Source organism: Oncorhynchus nerka, linkage group LG14, assembly GCF_034236695.1.
Source record: "Oncorhynchus nerka isolate Pitt River linkage group LG14, Oner_Uvic_2.0, whole genome shotgun sequence".
Taxonomy (NCBI): domain Eukaryota; kingdom Metazoa; phylum Chordata; class Actinopteri; order Salmoniformes; family Salmonidae; genus Oncorhynchus; species Oncorhynchus nerka.
Window position 1 is genome coordinate 78,564,106 of NC_088409.1, and position 8,251 is coordinate 78,572,356.

The 8,251-nt window shown below is 41.2% G+C and overlaps 1 long non-coding RNA gene across 1 annotated transcript; it reads right to left on the reverse strand.

Annotated features, from left to right (window-relative positions):
* Window positions 1-831: 831 nt before the first annotated feature.
* On the reverse strand, window positions 832-3,134 carry LOC135575017 (uncharacterized). Its single transcript, XR_010465677.1, has 3 exons — window positions 2,823-3,134; window positions 2,088-2,143; window positions 832-1,403 (listed from the first exon to the last, which is right to left on the reverse strand). It is a non-coding gene; the product is annotated as an uncharacterized LOC135575017 (long non-coding RNA).
* Window positions 3,135-8,251: the final 5,117 nt, after the last annotated feature.

Consider the following 8,251-nt stretch of genomic DNA (forward strand, 5'->3'; position numbering starts at 1 on the left):
GGAGATGTCAATGACATTGTGCAGCATGCTGAATTACATCAGCCAACAAGCACGCAGAGAGATCCCCCAAGTGGGACACTGTACAACAAACCCCTTCCATGCAGCTCGTAGACTGTGCGACAGGCTTCAGGCAAAGCTGGAGACATTGTTCCTCAGAATGGGTGGAGCTCAAGTCCAAGGGGAAGAACTTATGGTGAAAGCTGACTCCAGTGCTGTGTTCGTGTAGCACACTGACTCCAGTGATCTGCCTGTTTCAATACTGAGCTTGCCTTCACCATGTAGGAGTGAGCCACCTACACTACCGGTCAAAAGTTTTAGAACACCTACTCATTCAAGGGGTTTTCTTTATTTTTTAAACTATTTTCTACATTGTACAATAATAGTGAAGACATAAAAACTATTAAATAACACATATGGAATCGTGTAGTAACCAAAAAAGTCAAATCAAAATATATTTGAGATTTTTCAAATAGTCACCCTTTGCCTTGATGACAGCTTTGCACACTCTTGGCATGCTCTCAATCAGCTTCATGAGGTAGTCACCTGGAATGCATTTCAATTAACATGTATGCCTTCTTAAAAGTTAATTTGTTGAATTTCTTTCCTCCTTAAACCTGTTATGGCTGCATCCCTTTGTTCTCAATTTCCGCCTGAAGACATACCCAAATCTAACTGCCTGTAGCTCAGCCCCAGAGGCAAAGATATGCATATTCTTGGTATCATTTGAATGGAAACATTCTGAAGTTTGTGGAAATGTTAATTGAATGTAGGAGAATATAACACAGTAGATCTGGTGGAAGAAAAGAGAAAGAAAGAGCATATGTTTTCTGTTTTTTATTGTTGTAGTATCATCTTTCACATGTACTAGAATAGCCACACAGTCAGATAGGATGCTGGAGATAATTTGGATGGATAACACAAGAGGGCAACTGTAGGTGTGCAAAGTTTCAGACTGATAACTTCAGGAATGGGTGAACTACATGACATTTAGCATGAAGTCACCCAGGTGTCCCACACAAGTTGCCCAAATGTACCCAAGTGGCCGAATTGGTGAAATGACCTATAACTATATACAGCAGTGCAAATAACTATATACAACATATCAAAAAGCAATTCTAACACACACACACAAAAAAATGTTTTAAAAAATATTAGAAAATAAATATTTTTAAAAAACAGTACACCCCTTGGAGGTCCCCGTCATAATATTTTGCTGCCTGTGCCATGTCCCAAACTGAACAGGTGGTGCATTTCATGCGACACAGAACACAACGACGCCTCCATGCTGTGCCCTTTTGGCCCTGAGGCACAGTCATGCCTGCAGTAATGAACTGTGGCATATGAACACCACTGGGGGCACAGGTAGAGCGGGCACCGGGGGCTCCCCGTCGGAGTCGCTATCACTGTGAAAGAAAACATTTAAAAAATATTTGTATTGTATGATCCTTTTATCATCACATAAAATAAACAGATATGTATTGATTGTATAGAGCAGAGGGAATAGTCACTAAGGTGTTCCATTCAACTCCGGCCATTGTTAGCAAGCAGCCAACAAGTGCTCAGCATATGTTGGAACTCCTTCAAGACTGTTGGAAAAGCATTCCAGGTGAAGGTGGCTGAGAGAATGCCAAGAGTGTGCAAAGCTGTCATCAAGGCAAAGGGTGGCTATTTGAAAAATCTCAAAGATAAAATATATTTGAATTTGTTTAACACTTTTTTGGTTACTCCGTGATTCCATATGTGTTATTTCATAGTTTTGATGTCTTCACTATTATTCTACTGTCACGCCCTGACCATAGAGCTTTTTATGTCTCAATTTTGGTTTGGTCAGGGTGTGATTTGGGTGGGCATTCTATGTTTCTATGTTTTTGTATTTCTTTGTTTTGGCTGGGTATGGTTCTCAATCAAGGACAGCTGTCTATCGTTGTCTCTGATTGGGAACCATACTTAGGTAGCTTTTTCCCACTGGGTTTTTGTGGGTAGTTAATTTCAGTTCAGTGTTTTGCACCTTTCAGGACTGTTTCGGTTATTCCCTTTGTTATTTTGTTATAGTGTTCAGTTTTAATAAAGAAAGCATGAACATTTACCACACTGTGCTTTGGTCCGATGATTCTTCTTCTTCAGACGACGAATACCGTTACATCTACAATGTAGAAAATAGTAAAAATAAAGAAAAACCCTTGAATGAGTAGGTGTTCTAAAACTTTTGACCAGTAGTGTATATCAAAACGCAGTTCATCTTCTTAATCTGATGGACGTTGTCTTAGCATTGACCACCATTAAATGTGAAGAATGTATATTATCAAATCAATACTCTGTGTAATTTAATTACGTGATTAAACTAATCATGTAACTCTAATTAACTAGGAAGTTGGGGCACCACAGGAAAATGTTTAAAGAGTATTTATTTCCCAAATGAACTATTCTGATATTTTCCTATCTTGTCGATTGCAGTCACTTATTAATATATTATTACATCATCTGTCTCATTACTGAACGCTGCAAACCCTTGGATATCTGCACAAACCCTAACATAAATCATGAATCAGCGATATACAAATTGACTTAATTATTTATTTACTAAATAATCAATCACAGAATTACATAAACACACACACAAATAGGTAAGACATTGGTTACTGGCATGATAGAAAAGTCCCTAGTGGGCTAAGCCGATATGACGGATCGGTAGACAAAGGAAAGGGGCGGGGACAGTTCAAGAGCGGGAAACTCAGAGAGGATAACAACACTCATATAAATTGCTAATACTTTGAACACGAACAACCGCTCATTCGAAAAGACATTTAAATTGACATATTTACGAGTGTATGTTTTGGCTGTCCCACTCTGCGATCGCTGGTCCGTCTGCTGGATAGTCAGTCGACAGAAAGCCTCTGGTTTATGACCAGAGATCAGAGTCCGTCGGAGTTGTAGGTTGTTATGATGGATACTTCAGTCCCATTCGGAAATGTTCTAAGATCGGATGAGTTTACCAGATTAAAGTATTTAAACAGCTGCAGACTGAATAATTGTTCTTTAGTTTGTAGATTTCTTAGCCATTTCAACATGGTCACCTTGTCCCGGCGTTATCTTGACTTTTGGTAGAGTTGCCAACCATTTCAACATGTAGCGACAGCTCCATATTTTCTGGTCTTATGTACATTTAGTTGGAAGTGGCTTTTATATTAGAGTAGAAAAGGGGGTGTTTCATGACACCAATATAAATGTATGTACTGGTCACTGACTAGTTAAAAGTTTATTTGAAAACCCATACTCTCATTTCGAAGGCTAACATCACATTTTATATTTTCAAAAGTATTCCTATACTCAATCATTTATTATATCCAACATTCAGATGCAAACCCCATAATTGAGAAGTGTTTTCAAACAAAGAAACATTTATGTGTGTCTCCTGTCCTTCAGGAGGCCACCAAATGAAACAAACTCGACATGACTGCCCCTTAAGTGTCTACGGACCATTCCCACATTCTCAAAAACAGAAATATTCTTTAATTCTCCAATTTTGGGTATTATGAGTATTTGCAACAAGAATACTTAGGCTCTCTCCCTCAAAACTGAGAGTTTCTACAAGAAATTTATGACCGTTGTAAAACCTGTGGAGGGAGAGAGAGTGAGAGAAGGGGGAGCCACGATATACAGTCATGGCCAAAAGTTTTGACAATGACACAAATATACATTTTCAAAGTCTGCTACCTCAGTTTGCATGATGGATATTGGCATACACTCCAGAATGTTATGAAGAGTGTTCAGATGAATTGCAATTGATTGCAAAGTCCCTCTTTGCCATGCAAATGAACTAAATCCCCCAAAAACATTTCCACTGCATTTCAGCCCTGCCACAAAAGGACCAGCTGACATCATGTCAGTGATTCTCTTGTTAACACAGGTGTGAGTGTTGACGAGGACAAGGCTGGAGATCACTCTGTCATGCTGATTGAGTTTGAATAACAGACTGGAAGCTTCAAAAGGAGGGTGGTGCTTGGAATCATTGTTCTTCCTCTGTCAATCATGGTTACCTGCAAGCAAACACGTGCCGTCATCTTTGCTTTGCACAAAAAGGGCCTCACAGGCAAGGATATTGCTGCCAGTAAGATTGCACCTAAATCAACCATTTATTGGATCATCAAGAACTTCAAGGAGTGCGGTTTAATTGTTGTGAAGAAGGCTTCAGGGCGTCCAAGAAAGTCCAGCAAGCGCCAGGACCATCTCCTAAAGTTGATTCGGCTGCGGGATCGGGGCACCACCAGTACAGAGCTTGCTCAGGAATGGCAGCAGGCAGGTGTGAGTGCGTCTGCACGCACAGTGAGGCGAAGACTTTTGGAGGATGGCCTGATGTCAAGAAGGGCAGCAAGAAGCCACTTCTCTCCAGGAAAGATATCAGGGACAGACTGATATTCTGCAAAAGGTACAGGGATTGGACTGCTGAGGACTGGGGTAAAGTCATTTTCTCTGATGAATCCCCTTTCCGATTGTTCGGGGCATCCGGAAAAAAAGCTAGTCCGGAGAAGACAAAGTGAGCGCCACCATCAGTCCTGTGTCATGCCAACAGTAAAGCATCCTGAGACCATTCATGTGTGGGGTTGCTTCTCAGCCAAGGGAGTGGGCTCACCCACAATTTTGCCTAAGAACACAGCCATGAATAAAGAATGGTACCAACACATCCTCCGAGAGCAACTTCTCCCAACCATTCAGGAACAGTTTGGTGAAGAGCAATGCCTTTTCCAGCATGATGGAGCACCTTGCCATAAGGCAAAAGTGATAACTAAGTGGCTCGGGGAACAAAACATCAATATTTTGGGTCCGTGGCCAGGAAACTCCCCAGACCTTAATCCCATTTAGAACTTGTGGTCAATCCTCAAGAGGCGGGTGGACAAACAAAACCCCACAAATTCTGACAAACTCCAAGCATTGATTATGCAAGAATTGGCTGCCATCAGTCAGTCATTTGGCCCAGAAGTGAATTGACAGCATGCCAGGGCGGATTACAGAGGTCTTGAAAAAGAAGGGTCAACACTGCAAATATTGACTCTTTGCATCAACTCATGTAATTGTCAATAAACGTCTTTGGACACTTATGACATGCTTGTAATTAAACTTCAGTATTCCATAGTAACACCTGACAAAAATATCTAAAGTCACTGAAGCAGCAAACTTTGTGAAAATTTATATCTGTGTCATTCTCAAAACTTGTGGCCACGACTGTACACCCAAAAGGGCCACGTCGTGGCAACGTGATTAAACTAGCTCTGTAGAAGAGAAAACACCAGAACAACCCGAAACCAGTAAAAGCGAGGCAATACTGCAAGAGGTCAACTCAATTGGACTTGGTGCTCTCCTTCAATGCCAAGTGAGAACTCTCAACCATTACTGTATCTCTGTTATTCCAAAGAGGTCTTTTCCCAGGTTGTGGCTATACAGTTGAGGTCGGAAGTTTACATACACCTTGGCCAAATACATTTAAACTCAGTTTTTAAAAACTCGTGACATTTAATCCTTGTAAAAATTCCCTGTCTTAGGTCAGTTAGGATCACCAATATATTTAGAATGTGAAATGTCAGAATAATAGTAGAGAGAATGATTTATTCCATCTTATATTTCTTTCATCACATTCCCAGTGGGTCGTAAGTTTACATACACTCAATTCGTATTTGGTAGCATTGCCTTTAAATTGTTAAACTTGGGTCAAACGTTTCAGGTAGCCATCCACAAGCTTCCCTCAATAAGTTGGGTGAATTTTGGCCCGTTCCTCCTGACAGAGCTGGTGTAACTGAGCCAGGTTTGTAGGCCTCCTTGCTCGCACACGCTTTTTCAGTTCTGCCCACAGAATCCAACATGGTCTTATTAGTGGTAACATTCTCTGTTCTATTACAAGTACTAACTTCTCCCACATATTTTCCATGAGTACTGTACCGGCCCAAACAGTAATAATCTCCTCTGGATACTGTAAAGGGAGGAACCTGGGGATTTAAATAGTGCAAATCAATACAACTGTCATTATCTGGCATTCCTGCTTTCGTGAACAGCTTTATCATACCGGCCCAAACTCCTCTACCCAGAACCGTACTAGGGTGTCAACCAAGACCTGGTCATATCCATACCACAACCCTAGATCCTCCTTCATTTCTATTTAAAGGGTTAAGCGTATCTTTATGCAATACATCCCTCTCTCCTGATTACAATAAAAAACTCTCATCTTCACTCTACTCTACCTTCTTCCATACTGGGTGAGTGGATTCATATAGCCCTCTCTCTCCAAATGACCTGTGTCCACGATCAATATGGGAACCTGCACCGATATATGCCATAATGGCTCAGAGTCCTAGACTGTCATGTAGTTAGAGACTCCATTTTGGTCTACATAAAACTCCATTGAGAGATCCTTCCCAACCTCCTTGCTCGCACACGCTTTTTCAGTTCTGCCCACAAATGTTCTATGGGATTGAGGTCAAGGCTTTGTGATGGGCTTTGTGATGGCCACTCCAATCGCTTGATTTTGTTGGCCATTTTGCCATAACTTTGTGTTAGAGGAATTCTAAATTCCTATATGTTTTGTAGCCAAACCCAAATTTGCACTCTCTCTATTTCATTAATGAGTTGTAAATTCATTAATTATGCATGAAATAGATCGAGACCAGTCTTAAAAGTCAGGTAACAGCGTTTATTACAAGAGAGTACTGCCACATACACATTTTTCCACAGGTTATAAACTGAAAATGACGTCAGCGTTTTCTAAATGTTCTATCTCTTTCATGACACCGGTAGAGAGGCCCTATAATACTCGAGCCTGCGCTCCACGCCTGAAGTCAAGGTCAGTCAGTATAAATCAGCATTCTAGACAGTCTGGAGATAGTCCGTCCCTGCCATCTGGAGATAGTACATTCATTTGTACAAGGAACAGACCGTCATTGTTACTAAACTCCTGACTATATTATATACAATTGGGAATGGGAGCAAGAGAGAAATTTCATATATGTACAGTACATTATAGCATTTGGACTAGTAGTTCTGATTGGAATGTATACATAATTAGTCATTTCAACCATAATTTCCTCCAACACTTTGGAAGTATGCTTGGGGTCATTGTCCATTTGGAAGACCCATTTGCGACCAAGCTTTAACTTCATGACTGATGTCTTGAGATGTTGCTTCAATATATCCACATAATTTTCCAGCCTCATGATGCCATCGATTTCATGAAGTGCACCAGTCCCTCCTGCAGCAAAGCAGCCCCACAACATGATGCTGCCTCCCCTGTGCTTCACGGTTGGGATGGTGTTCTTTGGCTTGCAAGCCAATCCCCTTTTCCTTTTTTTATGGCAGTTTTGGAGTCGATATAGGACTCGTTTTACTGTGGATATAGATACTTTTGTTCCTGTGTCCTCCAGCATCTTCACAAGGTCCTTTGCTGTTGTTCTGGGATTGATTTGCACTTTTCGCACCTAAGTACGTCCATCTCTAGGAGACAGAGCGCATCTCCTTCCTGAGCGGTTTGACGGCTGCATGGTCCTATGGTGTTTATACTTGCGTACTAATGTTTGTACAGATGAACGTATGTAAACGTCCAACTTCAACTGTAGGTCAGAGGTGGCAGATTTGAAAAGCACATAATCTGTTGTAGAGAGTTGCACTTACAATTCCCTTGAAGTTTGTGACTTTTTGGACGGTATCATGTTTTACCTATAAGACATGCCTGTGTCCGATTCCTCGGCGCTGGAGGGATTAAGAGATACTCCACCCTCAGTCATTCAGAAGCTCTCCAGTGAAGAGTTCCAGATGAACGCCTCCAACAAAGTGCAAAAAAATACTGATAAGATCAGTGAGTAGCTTTCACAGAAAAGTCCGTTCCAGCCAGACAGATTCTCAGGTGTTGCCAGCAACATCAACAATTTCCTCGAGGCATACAAATTCAACTGCTTTTGAAATCATTGGATCAATTACAAACTACATGAAGAGCCTTTTCCCTACCACAGAGACTTCTACTACTCTATGGGAGGCAGTGTCACGCCCTGGCCTTAGTATTCTGTGTTTTCTTTATTATGTTGGTTAGGCCAGGGTGTGACATGGGTGATTTATGTGTCTTGATTTGTCTAGGGGTTTTTGTAGTCTATGGCGTTGTGTTCAGTTGAGTGTTCTAGGTAAGTCTATGGTTGCCTGGAGTGGTTCTCAATCAGAGGCAGGTGTTTATCGTAGTCTCTGATTGGGAACCATATTTAGGCAGCCATATTCTTTA